General features: G+C 42.7%; 1 long non-coding RNA gene across 1 annotated transcript in view; it reads right to left on the bottom strand.

The window, feature by feature from the left end:
- The window catches only part of LOC112546720 (uncharacterized), a 92,982-nt gene that overhangs the window by 9,660 nt on the left and 62,728 nt on the right, over positions 1-20,594 (bottom strand). The window contains exons 3-4 of the long non-coding RNA XR_016349657.1: positions 9,385-9,457; positions 7,531-7,881 (exon numbers count right to left, since the gene is read on the bottom strand). This is a non-coding gene — a long non-coding RNA (uncharacterized LOC112546720). The remainder of the gene's footprint in view (positions 1-7,530; positions 7,882-9,384; positions 9,458-20,594) is intronic.

Here is a 20,594-nt window from a genome sequence, read left to right as displayed (position 1 = left end):
CAGTGAGGAAGGAATGAAATGAAGTATGGCAGACACATTGGTAATGTACATTCATTTCCCTACTGATTGGCTGAAAACCTTTCATTCATCAGAGGGGTCAGATTAATAACTAACAGCCTTATGAAGTGTGTAAAAATGGAGCAAGCCCATCTAACTTTAGAACACTAAATGGTCATCGTATCAAGAAATCAAACGTCACCTTTCTTCCTTAAATTGCAGCCTAATTAGTTAAACCAAGAAGCAAATAAATCTCCCTGGACTCCTTAGCCAACCACAATAGATATGTAAGCTGGAAAAGCAAGTCTGGTATAATCACTTAATGATGCTCTGTCCTCACTAGCTTATTCTATAATATCACCCTTCTTACTGGGGAGAATAAATTGCTAAAATAGTTTTGTAGGTCATCTAACTGTACAGAATCATTTGCTTCATGAGAGATGAGCCTTTCCTGGCTATGATGTCCACTGGTAGCAGTGGATTTATCAAAACTGTCTATTTCAAGGTCTTAAATGAGGTTTGGCAACCATGATGCTTCTCTAACATCTCATATTTGCATGTCTTGGAGAAAGAAACCAAGGTTCTATCAACCCTAAACCCAAGGATTTTAATTTGCTTCTTTTATGTCCACGGGGATTTTGCTATTGAGTTCAATGGGAGCAGGATTTGGTTACTACTTAACATCTCATCTTCTTCAGGAAACAATGGATTATGTAGAGTTTTCTTGTTCCTTTGCCAAGCCGTATGGTTATGTTGCCCTCAGGTGCACTGTTTTTTCATACATTCTGTCTAAGCAGGGCTCTCTTCAGTATGTACTTCTTTTGAGAAAATCCTCCGCTCAAAGGCCTGGTCTGCCCTACAATGGAAGTTCGAATTAAGATGTGCAACTCCAGCTACGTTAATTACATAGCTGGAGTTGATGTCTCAAATCATGCTTCCATGCCGTCCACACAGCAGGAGGCCAATGGAAGCAAACACTCCCTTCAGCTTCCCTTATTCCTCACAAAAGGAGGCGTACTAGACGCTGGCCGGAGCTGCTCTCAGCATTCAATTTATGGGTCTATACTAGACCCACTAAATCAAACGCCACAAGATTGACATCTGGTGCTTCCCCTCATCTGCTTAGGATAGACGTGGCCAATGTACTTATTACAGTATGACCACAGTTAGAAATATGTGGATCAATTAGGGAAATATTTTCAGGTAGGCCTAAATCTGATGAGGGGAGGGGCAACTCTTGAATGATTTAATAGGTTTGCCTTGGTGAAATGGGGAGGTTTCAGTTTTCAGCTCCTTTTTAATACACTCAAGTGCTAGTGAAGTGTCTTGAAAAGTTGGCTTTCTCCTAAAGCTCCTTTTAGTTTGATGGGCAACAGTCAAGACAACTTGAGTTTCAACTGACAGCACCTACAGTACAGGCAGTTCCTGAGTTATGCGGATCCAACTTATGTTGGATCCGCAGTTACGAACGGGGTTTGCTGCCCGTCTCCCTGGTCTGCTGAGACGGGGAGCAAAGCCTCTGAGGACGCCAGCAGCGGGACAGCCGCGGCGCGTCTGGGCTGTCCACTGCCCGCGTGCTCCGCGGCTTTGCTCCATGTCTCCCGGGTCTGCTGGGGGGGAGGGGGCGCAGCTAGTACGCCCCCTCCCCCCAGCAGACCAGGCTTTTCTCCGGAAGCCTGTGGTAGAGCAGCTGGGGCGCTGCCGGTTGGTCCCGCAGCGCCGCTCTGGGCGCTACTGGACCAACCTGGCAGCACCCCAGCTGCTCTGCCCCAGGCGTCCTAATTCAGCCGCTGCTGGTCAGTTTCAGCAGCGGCTAACTTGGGGACGCCTGGGGCAGAGCAGCTGGGGTGCTGCTGGGTTGGTCCAGTAGCGCCGAGGAGCAACCCAGCAGCACCCCAGCTGCTCTGCCCCAGGCGTCCCCAAGTCAGCCGCTGCTGAAACTGACCAGCGCTGACTACAGGAAGCCCGAGGCAGAGTTGCTCTGCCCCGGGATTCCTGGAATCAGCCGCTGATCAGTTTGAGCAGCAGCTGACTTGGGGACGCCTGGGGTTCTTAAGTTGAATCTGTATGTAAGTCGGAACTGGCGTCCAGATTCAGCCTGTTGAAACTGATCAGAGGCTGATTCCAGGAAGCCTGGGGCAGAGCAACTCTGCCTTGGGCTTCCTGTAGTCAGCCGCTGGTCAGTTTCAGCAGCGGCTGAATCTGGACGCCAGTTCCGACTTACATACAGATTCAACTTAGGGACTGTAGGTTTGTTCTTATCTTGTACGTAACCCGGGGACTGCCTGTATTTGAAGTACACCTCCCTTTCCATGATTGCCAAAATGGCTTGATCCTGACATTCTTGACCTGAGAGAGGAGAGAATTTATTTCAATATCTCCCTTGTGTCTCTTATAACCCAAACCATACCTGGATCCTTTTAGCCTGGTGTTAGTGGATGTTAGTTTATCTTACTTTGTTTCCTGCAATTCATGAAGGCTGAGCCAGTAATTCACGAAGTGATTGCCCAAGGTTAGCTGCAAACTGCCATAGCTAGGATAAAATGGAGGTAGACAAGGGAATGGACTTCCAATAGAAAGGGCTGACACTGGAAATGGATGTTGGACTGCAGGCTTCTCTCAAGGTGCTAGCAGTAGACTTCTTATTGCATGTATTAACTGCTATCATTTTGTTAGTTTCTAGGGGGTATTGTATTCTATTGCAATTTTCCCATTGTAACAAGTATGCCTGTCTTCTGCTGCCATCTGAAGCATAGCTTAATACTTGTCAATGTTCTGGACGGCTGGAATTCTAGTTGAGAAATTGGCCCTTCAGTGAAATGTTCTCCTCAACCTTTCCTTTTTAAACTGTGCCTATATCCACACTGGGCTGGTGAAGAGGAAGCTCCTTTGTTCTTGAACCAAGGCTAAATAAAAATCATCTGAGATGTAACCAGATTTAGATGCATTGATGCCACTTCATACCAGTATAATTCCATTTCCATCAATGAAGTTACACCACAGATGAATTTGGCTCATGGGAAGAGGAAGGTTGCCCTTTCCCTTTGGGAAATTGCAGGTTCTGGATTCTAATAAACTAGCTGGAGGTAAAATAAAGGCTCTAGGCAGTTGCTGCAACCTGAAGTCTAAACTCTGCAAAGTCACTTTGATTCACTTTAACCCTTCCTTTGTTGATCTTCAGTAGCACCTACTATGCTTTCCAGTGAATGGGGTAGAAGTGGTAATATTGGAACATATCAGGTACATTCAAGGGGTGGTTTTACTAACAGTCCTATTTTGGTTAAAGGGAAGGCTCATATGACTATGTTTTGAGCTCATGAACTAGAGGCCCTATAATGCTCTTGATTAAACTCTTCAGTGCCTATTAATGGGAGTTCTGCATGTTTGTCAAATGCTACAGAGTATCGAGTTGATAGCAAAGCTATTCATAACCATTTCAGAGAATATTATTTTTAAATTGTGATCATTTAAAAAAATACACCTCTCTGTTGCTTTTGATTTGTTTCGGAAATTTAAAAAAATACCTCAAGGAATTGGTGAGAGATTGTCCAAGAGCTCTTACAGTTCTTAAAAAGCTTTTATGGTCATTGTTTCTTTGGTTTTGTACATGTTCACACAGGTAGCACACAACTTAGTTCTTACCCATAAGGAAAAGCAGAAAAAGACCAAACACATCAAATGCACTGGAATGTAAGTGTGTGTGTGTGTGTGTGTGTGTGTGTGTGTGTGTGTGTGTGTGTGTGTGTGTGTGTGTGTGTGTGTGTGTGTGTGTGTGTGTGTGTGTGTGTGTGTGTGTGTGTGTGTGTGTTTATATAAAAATGCAGTCTTAACATCCTCCCTTCTTTCTTCCACAACTCACAACCCCTTCCCCCACAGAAGGAAGGATCTCTTCCTCTGAATCCCATGCTGGAAGTTGGTTTCTGGGAAGTGAAACTAAAATCTGTGGAGTTTTTAAAAAGCCATTTTTTTTCAGTTCTGTCTTCAGACTATTTGCTGCCTTTGGGGGATGGAGGGAGGAGATGGGAAGGGTAGGTCTTTAAACTGTTTTAAATTTTATTATGAAAATTTGCATGTATAAAGTTATCTTTAAAAATCAAGTGGAGTCTCCCTGATTTGCAGATTTATCCTCAGGAGAGCATCGCCACATTCCTCAGCTCCAGAGAGACAAATGTAGGCCTGTACCCCTCAGAAGACCACTCCAGTTTGGTTAGATTACTAGGAAAGGAAAAGTTGAGTGTGGAAAGAGGATGTAATACCCCTCTCTTCTCACTGTGTTATAGTTGTATGAAGACAAACATGGCCAAGATCTTACTAAATGGGTGCTTACTACATAGGTTCCTAGTGGGGTATTTCCAAAGGCACCCAAAAGAGGTGATTTTGAAAACCCTGATACTAAATATGAACTTTGGGTACCCAAAATTAAGACTACTTTAAAAAATGCCCCTACAACTTGGGACATGTATTTCCCTGCCCCCCCCCCCCTTAAATCCTCTTCCTCTCCTTCTGTGATGATAGCAATATATACAGATCCCCCCTGCAATTTCTCTCTAAAGATCCATAGATGAGCATACTGTATTCGATGGGCAGCTTCATCTTCCATTGGACTTTTCTACTCTTGTCAGAGATCATTTTTAAACACTGAAGTAATTAATTGCCACCAGTGGCTACCTTGTAGAGTCAAAGGGATGAAGAGGAGAGAAATTCTCAGTATATTGTTAAAAATGCTCTTATGCATTCATGGAGCCTGTCCATACTAAATGAATCTTACGTTCTTCCCGCTGAAGAAGTGCAGCCGATGCTCTCCTGTGAAATCTTTGTCTAGACTAGTCCTGAAGTGCACATGCCCTCTCTGCCATGGACTGAGACCCAGTGAGAATGTAGCATTTTGTTTATCTTGGCTGTGTGCCTCCAGGACTCCTGCCTGTAGTGGTGGTGACTGGGAATAGCTCCTTTTTTGTATCTGTGCAGTATATTTGCTTTGTGCTTTCTCTCTGGTGCTTTTTAATACTTGGAATTTTTTCTAATAACTGGTACACTTTTTAATAAAATTGTTAAATGCTATATATTCTCTTCAGTTGCATGATTTAATGGCTGTATGACACTGTATGACACTCCATTATAGTGACCTGAAACTTCACAAACTGACCAACAATTCTGTAATTTAGTCAAAGGTGAAAGTAAGTTGTTTTTTTTCTTATCACCCAATTGAAGAAAATTGTTCATGCCTGTGCCCAACATAATTTGATTAGAGTGTGGGCTCTGGGTGGGACTGAGGATAAGAGCTTTGGCGTGTAGGAGGGGGTTCAGGCTTTGGGTGTCTGGGCTGGAGCACAATGGGGTGAAACCTTGAGCAACTCCTGGTCAGCAGGGAAGCAGGGGTGCTAAGGCAGGCTTCCTGCCTCTCCTGGCACTGCAGACCATGCTGCGCCCCAGAAGCAGCCAGCAGCAGGTTGCCAGCCAATGGGAGAGTGGAGCTAGTGCTCGAGGCAGGGATAGTGCACAGAGTCCTGTGTGCTTCCACCATACACTCCTAGGAGCTGGGCCTTCTTTTGGGGCGCAGTGCAGTTTGCACTGCAGGACAGGTAGGCAGCTTGCCTTAGCACCCCCATTTGACACCTCACCACCTGCAGCAATGTGACCCAGTGCCTGACATTCCATGAACCAGTAATGGTTTACAACCCAGAGTTTGTAAACCACTACATTAGCGGGCCTGAGCCAGTACCAACAACCCCTGGGAAGTGCAGCCACAGTGCACCCAGGTTCCAGACTCGGTATACTCCCTGTTACCTAGCCTTTACCAACCTTTGCAGCTAAACCAAGATTTTCCTTTAAGATTCTGTCATTGTATGGGGGGGAGGGAGGAAGGTATGTCCCAGCCCACTGGTGACTGAATTATAAAATATGAAGCCTTAGAGGCTAAGTTTTCACCATGGTACACTAGGCTTTCCAAAACTGTTGCTAATAGGAACTGCATGGCTAAAGCATCCACTTCCCTCCACAAAGCTGTAAAATGTATCTTCAGAACAGGTACCAAAGTATTTAAAAAGGAGCCTCTGACTGCAGTTTCTCTGCACTTTCTAGGCAAGCTCAATCAAAGTTGATCAGCTGCAGGCTTTTATTGATGACTACAATTACAGTTGTTAATGTACCAAGGAAGATTCCAGTCTATACTACTACTAATTATGTATATTTCATACAAATGAGTAGTGGCTCTGGAGGATAAGATGGTATCAGGCCTGCCACTGGAGGAGCAAAAGAGACAACTGCCCAGGGGCCCAGCAATTTAAAAAGACCTGCGGACACATTTCCTCCCCCCCTCCCCACCCCGGGTTGCTGCCACAAAGTGTGTCTTGATGGAAAAAGGCTTTTGATATGCCCCTTACAGGTTCCAGGGTGGAGTTACTGGGCCCAGAACCTGCAAGTGTGTCAAAAGTGTCTTTCAATCAAGAAACACTTCTGTGGCTTTGCCCAAAGTAGATAGATTGGGTCCGGGGAAGAGAGGAACGGTGTGGCATATCTTTCCTAGAGCTTTTCCAAACAGGTGGGGGGCTGGGCTGACTCAGGCCTCCTCTGGCAAAGGGGAGTGTGCTTGGGGCTTCTGTGAGGCTGGAGGCAGGGTTTGTGGCCCTGGCCTAGCCAGAGAAGCAGGGGGCCCACAGATTTCTGCCCAGAGGCCCAGAACTGCTGTCGGTGGAAGTTTCCAGAACCTGACTGGAGCTGAGCTGCTGCCCCTAGACACATACTTGAGCAGGGGCGGCCCGTGACTATAGGCTGACTCGGCCGTCACCTAGGGTGCCGCCTTCAACAGGGCGCCCGATGACGTCATTCCATTGACGGCTGTGCAGGCGGGGGCGCTGATCGCACGTTCCACCTGGGGCGCTAGCTGCCGCAGCCCGCCTCGGGCCGCTCCTGTACTTGAGGTAAAGGCCGTCTTTCTCATATCCCCTGGTTGAGAGCTGAACACTGATGTCAAGCTTCCTGGAACACTGACCCTTCTGACTGCTCTGTAGCTCATATACTTCTGGAAGCTCAGCAAAAATGAGTGTTTTCTGAGTTACCATTTAACTCTCTCAGGCTATGTCTAGACTGCCACTTTTTATCAGAAAAAGTTACGCAAATTGCACACCTTTTTCCGATAGTTTTGTCGGAAGAGGCTTTTCCAAAATTTGGCCCGTGTACAGTGGGCCAAATTTCAGAAAAACCTCCTCTTTTGGAAGAGCCCTTCTTCCTCTTGGCATGAGAAAGACGGGGTTTCTGAAAGAGCGTGTCTGCTCTTCCGCAAAAAATTTTGGAAGAGCAGATGCATTCCTTGGATGCAGCAGAGTTTTTCCGGGATACCTCCAGTATCCCAGAAAAACTCCATAGTCTAGACATAGCCTCAGAGACACATTGCAGTTGTGAAGCATATAGCTCTTACAGACTCTTTGACCAGAATCAAACACATTATTTCTTTACTTAATCACCTGAGAAATAGACAGGTGTAGGACATTTAGAAAACAAACATTCACTGCACAATGCTCCTCACTCTTTTACCTGTCCCCAGGGGTACCAATTGTAGTCAGATTGTAGGAGAGATGATCTCATCAGGCCTCTGCATGTTGTAGGGTTAATTGCTTCTCCTTTCTCTTACACAGGAGAAAAATGGTCATTGAGTGAAGCAGTTCCTGCCCTCTTATCACTTTTAGCCCCCTTTGTCTGATGGCCTGCTCTGGACAGTCACAGATCCCTGCCTGGCCTTTGTTACCAAGGTAACCTTCCCCTGACAAACCTGCTCACTAGCATAGAAACCAGCCCATTGTCTTTCCTTGGTAGGGGACCAGCTTGGTTTAACAATCCTCTCTTGTTAGGCCTTTGCCCCTATTGCTGTTGGAGTTTTGGTTCCACCTGGAGGTGAAAAGACAATAAAAGACACAGGATCACATTTAAAATTGAGTTTTCAGCTGGATAAGGATGCATAAGCAATTCATAATTTCTCTCAGAATTAATGAGTTGTACAGATTTCCCAAGTCATTACAGATGGTAATGCATCCCCTTGCCACAGCTGCAAAGTTAAATTCCTGAATGATAGTAAATGCACACTTACAGTTAGGACCCTGATGTGTACCCCTTTGGTGGAATTCAATTTTAACTGAGTTCCTATAAATGATTGGAAGAAATGTCTCCCCTGAATAATGTAACCAGTCAAAAATGGGACAATGTATGTGTTTAATAATTTTAATACACCCCATTAAAGCAATGTTACTAGTGAGATTTTCATCTCCAAAAGGTTTAGGAAACTGAGTTAATGATCCCACTCCAATGTTAAGTTGCCTTGTTTTGGTGTATGCATTACAATAGAGTCTTTCATTCCATGAACACATGATGTATGCAGTAATATGAAAAGCAACATGCATATCTAAAATTATAGACAAAAAGTACAATTTCTTTTCATTGTATTAGATTTGCTGAGAAGTGTGTCCCCTGCCCAATGTCATGTGATTATGAAAGAGCTTATTGTAATACACTCGCACAAGGGGACAGAGGTAAGATTGATGCAGCTGGGGGAATTAACTCTGAATTTCCTGACTCTAGGATGATTAAAATCTTAATTTTTTCCATAATTTTTTTATTAAAGCAAAATGTGGCCTTTAAAAACGAACTGTATGGTGTTAGCATTGACACATAGCTGGAACAGCTGAAAGAGCTTTTACCTAACAGGAAACATAGACTGGTGCACAAATGGCTGGAACACAAACCTTCCTTGGAGATCTCTCAAAAGAGTAAACCCAGCCTTTCTTAACTTATGAAATTAGATGCTATCGCAGCCTGTAGTTATCAAACTGCAGCCAAGTGAGGGGTTTTTAATTGTATACATTGGGGGTGAAGAGAGATGATTGGCTCAAGCATCAAAACCAAATCCAAGATGCTCTTACGCATTGGAGTACTCCCATTAGGATCATCAACAAGTTGGGAGATTTTCTCCTCAGATCCTGACTAGACTCAAACGTGCATACTAATCAAAATTGGAGAGGGGTAGTGTCCTTTATCCCTTAACTTGTAACGTGGTGGAGCAATTGTAATGTATGCTTCCTAGTAAGTATCAGCACCATAGTAACAGCATTAAAAATGTACTTTGATTTCATACCATTAACTTTTAAATGGCACACTTTACTGAAGAGATTTAAGTTGGGTTAGTTAGTACTGCAGGAAAAACTGTTTATTAAGAAGTGTTCAGCCTCTCTTTAAAATGAAATAAAATTATAATATATGCACTGTTCTGATGATTAAAGTTCTTCTCTTGTTACACAGCCAGATACATAAAGCACTATATTCCAGTGCCTCTTTTTGCTGAAGTTAAAAGATGAAAAGCTACTGATTAACCATCCAAAAAATTACAAAATTAAATACCTTTTTATGGAAAAGGTACCTGTCCTTGCTGAGCTTGATATATATGAAAGCTGCTCAAAGTCTGCTTTCACACCTGAATAATTCAGAAATAGATTAGTATTTAAAAGATACTTTAGAAAATATATTTATTTCTGGTGTAGCGCTAAGTGCCTTTTATTTAAGGTTTTTGAGAGGAGTGTTCCAAAAAGTCATTTTTTTAAACAGATCTAAGTGACTGGGAAATAATGGCTTAAAATGGGAGAAGTTCAACTGCATTATCTCATTCAAACAAACAACAACAAAAAAACAACCAGCCAGGGACAGTTTTAACCATGTGCAATAGAAGTGACCAGGCTCTTTTGCTTTTGGGAGTGTCACACAAGCCAAGCAGTTTTCCACCTCAGACGTGGAACAGAGATAACTTGCCAACTATTTCCTCCTTTCTGGCTAGTCAGGACAGCAGTCTCTGTCTGAATAATTATGTATATATATACATGCTAATTCCTGCCCCATTGAGCCTCCATTCCAAGGTAGGGTGCATCCTATACATGTCCAATACCACATGATTGGAGAATGAAGTGGTACATCAGAAAATGGCAGACTCTATATAAACATACACATATTGCTAGTTAGCATTAAAATGCTGCATGAAAACAAATGTGGTTCATTCCAACAGGGATTTGAATTAAAAAGTGGATGATAGTTCAGGGCTAATAGCTACTTGCTATTATAACACTTGCTGCTGCTGAGTGTTCCCTACTATTTTGACTTTCTTCCCATCTGATACTGGCATTGCCTTTTGTTGTTTTGAGGTCCTGATGTCTGTCTGTCCCTTTAACAAAATTAAGTGTCTGACAACAATATAAATGTTCCATTTGAAAGGTCTTTAAATCTTGATTTCTCCTAAATGATTTAATTCTTGTCTCTCTAGAATTATAATGGTCTCTTTTCTTTCCCCATTGAAATCTGTCAGCATTCTCCCTCTCTGTTTTGCCTCAGGACTCTTGATGTATACAAAGGATCCTCTGTTTTTCACTCTTAGTCACATGCTTTTACTCTTAACCTCAATGCCGTAAACTAAACATCCACCCTCTGTGGCTGGAGATGACCCTATTTATGTCTGTAGCTCACATCAAAACAGCAACAGTGGTGAAAACTGTGTTTGATGGAGACAACTAGCTTTTAGTAAATGGACAACAAATCTTGAGTTTTGCATAACTTAATGAGTTCCAGAGTTTATGGGAAACTTCAAACAGAAATAATGAGCAGGAGATGGCTAATGGGTTATATAAGGAAAAAGGTCTTTGAGCCATTTTCCTTTTCCACCCCTTGTGTTTATTGCAGATGATTTATTAGAATAGTTCTGTGTGTGTTTGTTTTTATGCAGTGTGAACTCCATTTGAGACAGTGAAGCTACAGCCATGTTCAGGGGTGACTACTTTTAAATTCGGAGTTAATTAACCACTAGTGAAAGGTGCCAGAATGATAGATCTGAAGCATGAAGTCTGGATCAACAGAGCAGGCAAAGTCTGTCAGTTATAGTTCAAGTTTCCTCTTCATACTCTCTGCTAATGTGCCTCTCACCTGAGATGGCAGGACCATTGATGTATGTGAAGATATTCAGTTTCAGTACTCAGTCATTCTTCAACCTTTATGCTAAGACTACCAACAGGGGTGCCAATTGTGGGGGACTTTTCATAAGGCATAAATTTTTCATAAAACATTCACTGGGAACTGGGCTGAGATGACAATCACATGTTCAATAGCCAACAGATGGTAAAGTTTGGGGAGGCGTTGGGTGGGAGAAGAAACATTTTAACGTTTTATAGAGGAAGTGGGTTGTCACTGAAAAGCCTGAAGTCATGTTTAGTTCCATGCAGAGAGAGCACAAAAGGACTGATAATGTCCACAGACAAAGGGCTATCATTTTTCCTCTGTTTAATTTCCACTCATTAACTAATAAAACCTCAAAAATAGACAGGGATCCTTCTCAGTGAGGGATTCTTGCTCTTTTGCTATAACCTCAAAAGATAGTGGGGGAAGAGAAATATTCTCATGAAACATTCAAAGTTCTTCTGGTCTAATCTCTTTCCTTCTCCTTGCAGTCATCTAAAATGCTTCACCTTTTCTTTCATAATTTGGCAAGAATTACAAGAAAAAATTACATGTTGTTTTTAAAAAATGGATTTCAACATTCTCCGCAAGATCTCTCTCTGTGACCCCATTCACAGTTGCTGGCTGTTTTACAGGCAAATTTTCTTGGCCACTCAGAATTTGTACCCTCAAGCATAATTCTCAGACCTGCCTTTCTTTACTCGGGAATTCCTAAGGCTCTTCTGAAGGGTGAGAACAAATAACTTGCTCAGTCTTATCCTCTGAATCCTGATACAGACAAGCCGCCTCTGACAGTATTAGGTCATGTAGTCCATCCGCCTGTCAGTGCAGGCATGTTCCCTAGAGCATATTCGCCAGTGTTTTGATTAGTCTAGTTTTTAATGTCCCAAGTGACTAGCTTTCCACTACTTCCCTAGGGAGACTGTTCCACAGCCTAATAAATCTCACTGACAGGATTTTTTTCCCCAATATTCATCCTACATTTTCTATTTCTTAATTGTATTTCAGTATCCTAGTTATATGCCCTTGTACCATCTTGTAAAGAGACTGCATCAAGCCACTATTACAGCTAATACATACTAATAACCTGATCCAAAGCCCATTGAAATCCATGGAAAATACTCACATTAACTTCAATGGAGGTTGGTTCATATGCTAGAATATCAGGCATGTCTGGCCTATTCACTTGTGTGACAGGATAGTGTATGTCTGTAACTGTGCGGAGAAAATAGGAGTTTTGTAATATTGATATAAACAATTTGCATGACTGTTTTCCTACTCAACTTGTACTGAAACCTATTGAGTCTGAAGGGGTTAATTTCTTCCAGAGGAGACTGGTAGTAAGCCTGTCTGGCTTGGAACTTGTTATATTTTCAAAAACTAACTGGAATCAACACAAATGAATGCAGTGTCCTGAAGAGACAATGGAAGCTCCAACAACCAAACATTAGCTGTTGGTGACAGGGAAAGGAAGGCAAGCTAAACATAGGGACTGTGTCTACATTGGCATCCCTTTCCAGAAAAGGGATGCTATTGAGACACTTCGGAGTTGCAAATCCGCGGGGGATTTAAATATCCCCCACGGCATTTGCATTTACATGGCTGCCGCTTTTTTCCGGCTCGGGGTTTTTGCCGGAGAAAAGTGCCAGTGTAGACGCGATTCTCCGGAAAATAAGCCCTTTTCCGGAGGATTCCTTATTCCTACTTTCAAAATAAGCCCTTTTCCGGAGGATCCCTTATTCCTACTTTCAAGTAGGAATAAGGGATCCTCCGGAAAAGGGCTTATTTTCCGGAGAATCGCGTCTACACTGGTGCTTTTCTCCGGCAAAAACCCCGAGCCGGAAAAAAGCGGCAGCCATGTAAATGCAAATGCCACGGGGGATATTTAAATCCCCTGCGGACTTGCAATTCCGAAGTGTCTCATTAGCATCCCTTTTCCGAAAAGGGATGCCAATGTAGACACAGCCAGGAAGACAGCAGAGGCTGCAACTTGGGACAAAGGGGCCAGGTGTGAGCAGGCTATGTTTTAAATTTCCTGCTACCCAAGCAGATACACACAGTGAGGGAGAGACACAAGAAGACAGAAGATGGAGCCTATAGAGCACTGTGGGGCAAGCTGACTTAAGCTTTGCTTTACCATTCAAACCTGCACTCTTAAATACTGTACTATAGCTGACTAATAAATGCTGACTTGTCTACTGTGATGCTGCAGATACTGGCTGCAATACTCCCTGAAGGAGTAAAATCTATGGCAGGAGTTTGAACTTACTGGACTTCTTTAAAGCCCTCATGAGCAATGGGTGCACTGTGCCCAGAAAGGCTGGTCTTGAAGTAAGGTAGCCACATGGCTTGCCCTCATAAAAAGGTAAGCCAAGAGCCTATGAAATAATAGGGGGACTCCCAAAGGCCTCCTAATCTACACTAAGAGATTGTTTCAAATTCACTAAATTTGACTTCTGGCATCTGATTTTACAATTTCGAAGTTCTGTGTTCTCACTACAGGGAAGAATCAAATGTAGTCTGAGGCAGGCTCCATTAATGTGGATATGCTACCATGGACTCAGAGTTCCAGGAAGCGCTCTGGGGAGCTGCAGGAGACCTCCTGGAGGCCAGTTAGTTCGAATAAGCGGCACTGAAATATCCACACTAATGGTATTTTGGATTTACAAGTTTAGGAATAACATTATTCCTGATGAAAAGCAGGACCACAGAGTTCGAATTCTGTAGCCCCTTATTCTGGAATAATGGGCTTGGTAGTATGGCTGCATTGCTTATAAATTCAGCCTTGTAAGCCAGGCCAAAGAGACGACAAAGTCTGGGGCATTGTACACTTCTTTAATTCCCTGACAGTATGTCTATATCAAACTATGAATCCCATTTTGTTTTGTGAACACCATTTTGACGACAAAGTACACTGCACTTTCACTATTGCTTTTTGAACTTCCATCTTGGTTAACCAGGAGGTGTTAGCTGAGGGCTAACAATGGGGAGCAATCAGGAATTGTTAACCTGGATGATCTTCCATTCAAATTCCTAGGGCAATGAGCTGGCTAGCTGTCCTCTAAGGAACCAGTTGTCCCAGGCAGGCTTGTAATCAAAGCATCAAAATACCTGATGAGTGATTTGAAGCCACTCAGGAGGATCACTTTTTACAAAGTGAAGGCTCTCTCACTGGTTATTTAAGAAGAACCAGAACTGTGCAGGTAATAAGAAAGAGCCCTGGACTTCCTAAAGGTCATTGACTGAGACCCACAAGACTCTCTGAATAGTAAGCGCACGGGAGGAAAGATTTTGTCAGTAGGTGTTTATTATTAGTCCCTAGATCTGTGTATGTCTTGTCCTTTGTGACTTAAGGTATGATTGGTTTAGAAATTCCTTTGCTAAGTCTGTGTCTCCTTTGCTTTTACTCTCTCATTGTTCTTAACAAAGGATACAAAGTATCCTTAACAAAGTAATTTTTCGGGACCATAGCTTCAGTGAAGCTCTGGGAACATGCAAGAGCCATTGAGAAGGCTTGGCAGAGCTAACCCTAATTTCAGGATGTGGGCTCTTGGATTGCAGAGTCCTATCTTTCAGGCAGTGATGCTAGAGGATTGACACTGAAAAGGAATGTGGAGGCTCACTGGTTGAGGCAGAGCCCAGACCATAGGCAGGCAAAATACAGCCTGTGGGCCTCTTCTGGCCCACCAAACTGCTAGATCCATCCTATCACCGACCCACACACTGCCCCCATGTGCTCCCACATGCTACTCAAAATGTTTGGCTGTGGGGGTCTCATGCTCTCTGTGCACTGCATGCCTGGGGGAGAGGACCTTTTGTGCACTGCCCCCACCTCCAGCACAATCTTGCAGCTTACATTGGCCAAAAATCAGCAAATGGGAGCTGCCTGGGCTGTGCTTGCAGTGCAGGCAGAGTACTGTGCTTCCTCCCTCCTCCCCCCCAACGGCATGTGGCTTTCAGCAATAACATGGACCCCATAGCCACCCACTTTGAGAGGTGTGCAAGGGCTTAGCAGGCAGAGAGCCTACCTGAGTGACCAGCTAGGCTGCTGGCCACGAGTCGCCTCAGGTAAGTACCTCCCAACCTGAGCCTGCACCTGGCTCCTTAGTCACTCTCTCAGCCCAATTCCCTGCCCCAGCTCATAAACCAACTCCTCTGCACCCTTGTCCCAGTTCACAATTCTCTCCCAGATACTGCACCCCCTCCTTCACCCCTCCTCCACATCAGAATCCTTTCCTACACCTATATCTCTCCCGGATCCTGCATCTGCTTCTGCACCCCAATTTCCTGCCCCAAGTCACAATCCTCTTTTATCTAAACTCCCTCCCAGACCCCATGCCTCCTTCTGCATCCCAATCCCCTACCCTTAGTTCCTTTCCGCACCTAACCTCCATTCCAGATCCTGCACCACCTCCATTTATATCATGGAACCACTTACCAAATTCTTGAGAGTAGGCCCCCCACCATCAAAAATTATTGCCCACTCCTGGCCCAGACTCTACCTATCCCTCGCCAGCCTAAGAGTATGTGAGACATAGCAGTGGATCAAAGTACAACCTGAAAAGCATTCACTAGGGGGATTGCAGTATGACTGCCAACTGTCTGAAGCTTTCTAGAACCTATGACTGACTTCCCCTTGTGGTTGTAGTCCTATCTGGAAGTACACTGATAATATGGTCTCTAAAACAGCATAAGGCCTCCATTCTGTCTTCTTAACAATCATAACTTATAATTCACATGAGTAAAGGGCTCAAGTGAAACTGAATTGTGCCCACAACCTACAGTAAACTAATATCTATCACTTCCCCCATCTCACTCAAAAACCACTTTAAAATGTGTCTCTATCTTATGACCTAAAGTTCTATGGCCATAGGTTTAATCTGAGCTAAATGTTATTTCTCTAGGCAGCCTCACCCACAAAAATGAAGCAATACTTCTGCTCCTTCCAATGATTCACAATTAAAAATATACCTTTGAGTAAGTTACATTACAGCGATGCTGCATTTCAGAACCCAGATTGGATCAGCCAGAATTCTCTGCTGCATTGTCCAGCTCCTAAATCCTGTCAGAACGGAAATGGAAATTGCACAGCATTGGTGGCTATTTTAGAGGTCTGTTGAATCCTGGAAACTGTACAAGATGTGCCCTGGATTTATTTTTTATTAAATATGCATGATGCCCTTCCTAAGCTAGGTCTGGTGATGCTGAAGGGGACTGCATTGCACGTAGGTGCTGGCATACAACTATTCTTCACCCTTCGTAGTGGTGGAGACAGCCTTGTGGTGCAGATATGTTTCCTTTTGAGATCATCCTTGAAGCACAGCGTTTTTACATAATTCCCTGTATGCCTAGCCTTATGCAGTCCACACTTAGTGTGGCTCTCTAACCTGTGGGCCACTGAGGTTTGCGAATCTGTTACAGCCTTTGGGTGAGGAAAGTCTCTTTTAGCGTGGGCAAGCAGAGGTTCAAACTTCTACATCCAGAGATTCTCGGTTTAATTGCCACTGCCACTAACCAACCTGGAGTACTGAGTTATAAGTGGTGTTGCACCTTGGAATATGAATTGAGTTGAATCCCAAGTTGAGATTTGTTGGTTAGGAGAAATAGTTCGCCTAGTGCAAACTACCATGTGGTCCAGTCTCTAACAGGACTAGATCTTTCAGTTTAGAAAGTCCAGACTTACTCTCTTAGATCTATTGTTCTCAGCATTTGATCCCTGCATCTGATGATCCATCCAGGAGCATTATGTTAAACTTGGAATGTTGCTAATGTCCCCAATAAGCTAAAATGTCTTGAGTAAAGGGGGCGGGGGGGACGAGTGCTTGGGCTCGGTCACTCAACATACTTGGTCAGACGGTGCAGAGGTTAAAGAATATGTGAGGAAGGGAGACAAGAAAATAAGGTTTATTCCTGAATCAGAAACTGTGTTGTGTAATAATATACTGCAAGTTGCTTTGTCCATCTGAGAACAGGGGTTTATTGTTATCCCATGTGAGGCTTAATCCAATAGTTTGTAAGGCGCTTTGAGAGTCTCAAATGGAAGATGCTCTATAAAGACACAGCATTTCCTTAACTTAGATATGGGGTTTTATTTCTAATTTCTTGTCCCGAGTTGGCAGTAGCTTCAAGTGGTGCAAGTGAGGGCCACTTATTTATCTTGCCAAGCAGTGCTGAAGGAGCTATCCTAATAGATTCAGCAGCTTCTACTCACCTAACAGAGAAGATGGAGGAGTGGATGGTGCATTCAGTGTAGAAAATAGCTCTTAGTGGGAATGTGACACTTTTGGCATAGTTTAGGACCTAAGCCATTAAAATGTACAAGGAAAGGTGCACCACCAATTCAAAAACATCATTTTTTTCAACAAATCTAGTGAAGATTTTAGTGAAAGTATGAAGTTCTGAATTTATCCTTGAACAAATGCTACACAAACAGCTGAAATGCAAACTTACTTAGCAACGCTAACAAAAAGGTGTGGTCAAATTGGAGAAGGTCCAAAGGAGGGCAACAAAAATGATTACAAGTGTACACAACGTGACCTGTGAGGAAAGACTGGAAAAAATAAGTTTGTTTAGTCTGGAGAAGAAATGTCTGGGGTGGGGAGAAAGACATGATAACAGTTTTGAGAGACATAAAAGGCTGTTACAAGGAGGAGGGTGAAAAATTGTTCTCATTAACCTCTGAGGATAGGACAAAAAGCAATGGGCTTAAATTAAAGCAAGGGAAGTTTAGATTGGACATCAGAAAAAAACTATCCAGTGTCAGGATAGTTAAGCACTGGAACTAATTGCCTAGAGAAGTTGTGGAATCCCCCACACTGGAGGTTTTTAAGAACAGGAAAGACAAACACCTGTCAGGAAAGGTCTAGTTATTATGTAATCTTGCTTTGATTGCAGGAGAGTGGATAAGATCAGTATTTCTCAACCTTTTTTTTTTTATAAAGTCCCCCTTTTAAAAATATATATATAAGTACCCCCAGTACCTACAGTTTTCAGACACACAAATTTTTTTTCTACCATTGCAACACATTTGTTTAAACAACTTAATTGTAGCCGGGTGAGTGATTAAATTTTTGGGTGTAAAAAGTACAAAAAATAATAAAGTGCTGTAAAACTTAAAACAAAAATTTAGTTTTCTCTAAATTTCAGTTGTGTTGACGTACCTCCCCTCCTCCCCCCAGACTTCTCTTGAGTACCCCTGAGAGTACTTGTACCACTGGTTGAGAAACACTGGACTAGATGACCTATTAAGGTCACTTCCAGTCCTACACTTCTGGGATAATGCAGTTTTTGCTTTTGCTGAAAGCAATTTGGCAATGATGCAAAACCTCCAGCCTTCATACAATCTTGGGAACAAAAATCTTGACTTCAGCATTCCTGAGAGACCAAGAGTTCTAATTCTAACTTTTGCATTGTCTGTTATTTTTGAATATCTATCAGGGTAACTATCATTCACTTATTTCAATATAAAATAACTAAAATCAGTTCAAAAGAGCTGTTAATGGAACCCAAATCTGATCCTCTTTGCACATAATTTTTCAGAAGGAAAACACCAAATTAGGTGTTTCTGTAACCCACAATAACACTATTTGCTTCTGTGTTTAGTAACAAACCACATGTAGTAGTTAGTCTCTGCTAACTGTTTCTAAGAAAGCTGGTTCTTTAGTTCAAGTTGTAGCGGTTTATAGTTTTTACATCCAGATATCCCAAATTCACTCCCAGCAGATGACTCAAAGATGAGTGTGTTACATTTGGTTATGTTGTTTGTACTTACTACTCTACAATCTGCTGAGCCAAGAATCCTGATGCCCACTATTTGATTAAATCTTTCCCAATAAACTTGGGAGGGTTGTGACCATGAAAGCTCATGATACCATCTACATTTTTTGGTAGTCTCTAAGGTGCTGCTGAAAATTGTTTTTTAAGTTTTTTTCTATTATGGACTAGGGCTATGTCTAGACTGCAGGCTTCATTTGGAAGAAACTTTTCCGGAAGAGATCTTCCAGAAAAACTTCTTCCGTAAGAGAGTGTCCACACTGCAAAAGTGCATAAAAAAAGTCATCTGCTTTTTCAAAAGATAGCGTCCACACTTATGGACACTATCTTGCATTTCAGCTGTGATTACTATGGACGGCATGGCCACCAGGGTACCTGTGCTTTTTCCTCTTTCCTCCTCTTTTGAAAGAACTCCCTCTTCCTCGTCCACTCACGCCATTTTCCAAAAGAGCTCCTTCGAAAAAGGCTTCTTCCTCTTAGAAAGAGGATTACCAATATCGGAAAAAACCCTCTGTTCTTTTGATTTTTTTTCAAAAGAATGCAATTGCAGTATGGACATAATTGAAGTTTTTTTGGAAAAACGACATACCCTAACATGGCTACCCCTCTGATACTTGAGTTGACAACACTAATTCTCTTTCACACATAAATATGCACATGTAAATAATTCTGGGAAGAGGGAAACATGGCAGTCACTACAAAGATGCCACTTAGTGGAAAACGTGGTGGTAGTTTTTGTGATCTGTACATACGTGCAGAGAACTGCGCTAAACACCAACTCATTTTAGAAGCCACCAAATACTAGCCAGCTAGTAACTATTTCAGGTCATTACCAGCCTTGGCTGGTTTTGAACACATCACCTATCGGTAAATGCACTATGACCCCATACAGTGCTGTTTCTGCCCTGTTACCTGTATTGTTATTTATAGTTTCTCACGTGCCTGATAGTGTTCTAGATGCTGAGAAGACACAGTCCCTGCCCTCAAAGAGCTCACAGTGCAAAATTAGATACAACTTGCCCCAGAACCATGATTAATGTGACTTGAGGAAGTGGGGGCATAGCAAGCAGGAGACTGAAAATACAAAAGATGGTCCTATAAGTACTTAGGTTTGTTATGTGCACATCCTCTTGATCTTACCTGCTCTGCAGGTGTGTGTATTTTTTATGAACATATGCTCAATAAAGGCTTTTCATAGGTATCCAATTTGAGCCAAATGACCACAACCTTGTTACCGACTTTTCAACAATATTTTTCAACAGTTTCTCCTGCAAACATTTCCGCACCAACATGCATTCTCCTGGAGTCATATTGCAGTTATAAACAATCATATCTTGAGACTATGTCAGATGTATGGCTTTGGGCCTAATTAGACCAGATTTTTTTTTAATGTTTTGACATTGTTTTAAGGGCTGAGTTTTGCACTGGTGTCTGAGACCCGAGTTTCATTTCTAATCACAGTCCCTGACTCTTTCATCCAGCAGGATCTGGGAGCACAGGGCAAGAAGCACACTGTATCTCTCAACAGCAACACCTCACCCCCCATCAAGTCCTTAGCAGGAAGCATGGTGACAGCAATGTCATCATTCTGGAGCAGATTTATTGAGAGAAGAAATCGTTAGGGATCCATGTCCCTATCAAAAGATTCAGTGAAGTTCTTTAATAATTCTTTTCTCCTTCTTTCCTCTCTCCTGTCCTTTTTTTTTTTTTTTACAGCACCTCCATGTATTTTACACACCCTCTGGAAAACAATGGCATTGTTTAAAATAGAATTTGAAGTAGCTGCCAAGGCTTGATCTAGAAAGTAAAATGAAAATACACTGAGGCCAAGTGCCCATAAACTT

Source organism: Pelodiscus sinensis, chromosome 5, assembly GCF_052426305.1.
Source record: "Pelodiscus sinensis isolate ZL-2025 chromosome 5, ASM5242630v1, whole genome shotgun sequence".
NCBI classification, from domain to species: Eukaryota; Metazoa; Chordata; order Testudines; family Trionychidae; genus Pelodiscus; species Pelodiscus sinensis.
Note: the sequence above shows the minus strand (reverse complement) of the source record. Positions and strands in the feature narration are given on the sequence as shown.